The following is a 4,878-nucleotide window of genomic DNA, read 5'->3' on the forward strand; positions in this document are numbered from 1 at the left end:
CAGTTGGTTCACCTTTCTTTGGAATGGGAACAAATATAGATCTCTTCCAGTCAGTTGGCCAAGTGGTTGTTCTCCAGATTTCTTGGCACAACTTGGCGCAACATAATCCATTCAGGAGTTCTACAGGACACGGCACCTTCCCTTGGAGACAGCTCAACTAAACTCAAGAGACACTGGTCAAAAAGAAAATGTCAGCAGTCGACGTTTTTGGAATCACAGAAGCCAAGAAAGCTTAAGATACACCTGTCAGATCATGGGTTGGACAATGGAAGATATTTTCTGAAGGGACTTGGTAGATGAGAAGGGTTATCCTGGTTGAGGGTGGAGCTGGGAAGTAAGTGGGTCAAGGCACTGGGCTAAGAGGAGGGTCTTTAACTCCTCAAAGAAAATTACAAAACATTATTACAAGAAACAAAAAGAGACCTGGAGAAATGGACGAATATCCCTTACTCATGGATAGGAAGACTCAATATTGTGAAAATGAAAAGTCTACCAAAGGCAATCTACACGTTCAATGCAATCTCAATACAAATACCAGTTCTGTTCTACAACAAGATGGAAAAGTCAATCTCCAATTTCATTTGGAATGGAAAGAGACCCCTACTAGCAAATCACTTCTGAAAAAGAGAAATACAGTAGGCAGCATCACACTCCCTGATTTCGAATACTTCTACACTGCTGTCGTGGTCAAGACAGTGTGGTACTGGTACAATGACAGACACATAGATCCATGGGATAAAATTGAAAACCTAGAAATCAGCCCATCTACGTGATTTTTTACAAGGAGATGATATCAGTTAAGTGGGGAAACGACAGCCTTTTTTTAACAAATGGTGATTTAACAAATGGTAATTTTAACAAAATTAGAAAACTATCTGCAGAAAACTCAAGCAACTCTTACACCTTATACCATACACAAAAACCAATTCAAAGTGGATCAAAGACCTAGGACTAAAACCAGAGACTATAAACTTCATTAGATAAAAGTATGGAAGAACTCGAGAAGCGCTGATTCACAATATGAACAGTCTTCCAAGCATCCTGAAAAGCCTACCACAAGGCGAGGATAAAATAGATGAATGGGACCTTTTAAGAATAAAATCCCTATGCACATTCAAAAACTTCTCCAACAGGGTAAAAAGGGAAGCCACAGATGGGAAAATTATTTGGTAATGACACGTCAGATAAGGGACTTATATCTAGAATTTATAGAATACTTGAGCACCACAACACAATAATGCCAAATAACCCAATTGCAAAATAGGCAGAGGATATGAACACATTTCACCAAAGAAGACATTCAGATGGTGAACAGACACATTAAGAAGTATTGAAAACCCTTAGTTTTAAGAGATATGCAAATCAGAACAACTATGAGATATCATCTCATCTCAGAATAGCAAACAACAAATGCTGGCTAGGTTGTGGAGAAAGTGAAATCCTTATTCACTGTTGGTGGAAGTGTAAAGTGGTGCAGTCATTCTGGAAGACAGTATTGTGCTTTCTCAAAAAGCTGGAAATAGAAATACCATTTGACCCAGCAATTCCACTACTGGGGATATACCCTAAAGAAACCAGAACTGCCACCCAAGCAGATATATGTACACCCATGTTTACTGCTGCATTGTTCACAATAGCCAAGAGATGGAAACAATCCAAATACCCATAAGCGAACAAATGGATAGAGAAGCTGTGGTATATTCACACAGTGAAATAATATGCAGCACTGAAAAACAAGGAACTCATGAAATATTATAAAAAATGGGTGACCCTGGAGGACATTATGTTGGGTGAAATATCTCAGTTATAAAAGGACAAATATTGTATAATGCCACTACTGTAAAACAGGACTGACATTGGGGTTGGGGGAAAATTAAGAAAAGAGGAGATTAGTAATGTGCACTGTATGGAAACAGATGAGGGAAAGAACTGTTTAAAAGGAATATATGTTTAGGTTTTATTTGTATAATAACAGTCCAGAATAAAAGCTTCATAATAAGGTGGACTGAGGTGGGGGTGGGGAATTGTGCAAGATTGAAAAAAAATTTTTTCAAAGAGAAACGCTAACTGGGGGGCAGGGAGGAAACTGTGCAGCAATGAATGAATGGAAATCCAAGTTCTCTAAACTTTCATTAAAATCTCAGTTAAAAAATAGTAAAGTAAAAAAAGAAAGAAAATTTTTAAGAAGGTCCCTTGTGTGCTAGGCATTGTCTCAGGTACTGGAGGCACCACCAAGACTGAAGGAAACTCAGCGTTAGGGAGATTACAGTTACAGTCTGACAAAACAAATCAATAATATATGGTAAAATGTTTGAAAGTGGTAAGTGCTAGGAATAAAAATAAAACCAAGTTAAGTGACAGTCTACCATTTCAAGTAAGCTAACAAGGAAAATTCTCTCTAATGAGGTGGCATCTATAAAGTTACAAGTGAGTGAGCAACCTTTAATTTGAACTCGTAATTACTGTGGGCTTGACCCACAGTTTGTACCTGGTCTGCTTTTGACTACTGATATGACTTCTCCAATGATTCCTTTCACTGATGTAGTCAATCCAATTACGATGAAGTCCATCAGGTGAGGTAAATGTGTAAAGTCACCATTTCTGTGTTTAAAAAAAAGGCATATGCAATAAATCATTGAAAGTACAAACTTTGATCATTCTATGCTACCTTCTCTGTATCGTTCCAGTTTTAGTATATGTGCTACCGAAGCAAGCACAAAATTTGATCATTCTATTTCCAGCCTCATTTCTGTCACCAAATCCATACTTTCCAACTATTATTCCTTCTTCACTGTTTCCAACTTTTGCATTCCTGTCACCATTTATCATTAACACATCTTTATTGCATGTTTGGTCAATTTCAGACTGCAAGATTTGATAAAAATCCTCCTCCTTGGCTTAAATATGGATTGAAGCTCAACATCAAGAAAACGAAGATTCTTACCACTGAACCAACTGGCAGCATCATGATTGATAGTGAAGAATTGAGATTCTTAACAGCTTCAGTTTGCATGGCTCCACAAGTAACACTCTTGGTACTAGCAGCCAGAAAATCAAAAGACTAATTGCATTGGGAAAGTCTGCTGTCAGGGACCTCTCCAGAAGTCTGAAGAGCAATGATGTAAGTCTGGACACTAAGGTGTGCCTGATCCAGGCCATGCTCTTCAAAATTACTTGCTATACATTAGAAAGCAGGACAATGACTAGGGATAATAGAAGGAGAATTGATGCCTTTGATCTCTGGTGCTGGAGGAGTATTGAATATATAACCGACTGCTAAGAGAACAAAGAGGCGTTTCCTGCAGAGAGTGAAACCAGTCTGCTCCTTGGAAGCAAGGATACTGAAGCTCTGTCTGACATACTTTGGGCATGTTGCAAAGAGGGACCAGTCTTAGAGAGAGACCTCATGCTTGGGTGTATGGAGGGACAATGCAAAAGAGGAAGATCCAGGATGAGATGCATTGACTCAGTGACTGGAGCAATAGGAGTTAGATCTGTCAGAGTCAATAAATTTGGTTCAGGATAGAGCAGGGTTCAGAACTGTTGTACGTATGAGCCACTTCGAGTTGCAAGTAACCGGACTGCACATAAAAACAACAACCACAACCTCTGGCTTTAGCTGTAGGAGTGTATATTTGAATAATAGTCATATTAACAGGTCTTGCTTGTATGCATATGGATAATATCCTGTCATTCACAACATTGTACTTCAGGATAGAACTTGAAATTGACTTGTAGCCTAGGAATACAACACCATTATTCTGGTTTTCATCTTAGCATAGTATACCATGCCATTGTCTGATTCAAAGTGGCCAAAGCTAGTCCATCTCATTTCACTGATGCCTAGGATGTCAGTGTCACATGGCCCATTTAATTTTTCACAATTTCTAGTTTTCCAATATTCATGCTTAAAACATTCTATGTTCCAATTATAAAAGGATGTTTGTCACTACTTTTTCTCATTTCAACTAACTTCCAAACTGGACTCCACATCTAATACTATATCTCTGTTCCTCTCTGTTCATAAGGTTTTCCAGGGACCTGTAATTTAAGAAGTGGATGGCTAAACCTGGTTCCTAGTCTGTCTTAATCTAGGAACTCTACTAAAACCTGTCCTCCATGAGTGATCCTTGTGGCATTTGACACACCAGTGGCATAGCTTTCAGCATCACAGCAACCCACAAGTTATAACAGTATAGCAAACTGACAGACATGTGCTGTACTAATTAAGACAATATATTACCCAACTACAACAAATTGACAATTTAGTGTTGGACCTCTAATAGCAAATCAGGCTTCCAAGTGTTAATAACAAAGGCTTACATAACAGGGTCATAATTGCTTTAAAAAAGAGGCTCCTGGCTGTTCACTGACTTAAGTAAAAAGACCTACCTTCCAGATCTAAACTGCTTTAAATAAGAGGCTCCCAGACCCTAACCAACTGTTAATTAAAAAAAACCTGCTTTATGGGTCATAATTGCTTTATACATGAGGCTCCCAGCCCCCAGTTGACTTAAAAGATTAAAAAATACCTATCTTCAGGATAGGACCTATCCCTAGTGTAAATCCTTCTCACTGTTAAACCATGCAGTGTTTCCTTGCTCTGTTCTGATGACTGCCTCCTACTCCAAGTATAGTTTTCACATAAGCACAATCAAGTATTTGGAATTCCCATTCTTCTCAGAGTTAGTCACAGTTTGATGTGATCCACACAGTCAAAAGCCTTTGCATAGTCAATGAAGCACAGATAGACATTCTTCTGGTATTCTTTGTTTTCTGCTAAGATCCATCTAACATTAGCTATAATATCCCTAGTACCATGACCTCTTCTAAATCCAGCCTGCACATCTGTCAGTTCTCTGTTGACATATTGTTCCA

Source organism: Elephantulus edwardii, unplaced genomic scaffold (genome assembly GCF_000299155.1).
Source record: "Elephantulus edwardii isolate Elephantulus edwardi_28Jun2011 unplaced genomic scaffold, EleEdw1.0 scaffold00032, whole genome shotgun sequence".
NCBI lineage: Eukaryota > Metazoa > Chordata > Mammalia > Macroscelidea > Macroscelididae > Elephantulus > Elephantulus edwardii.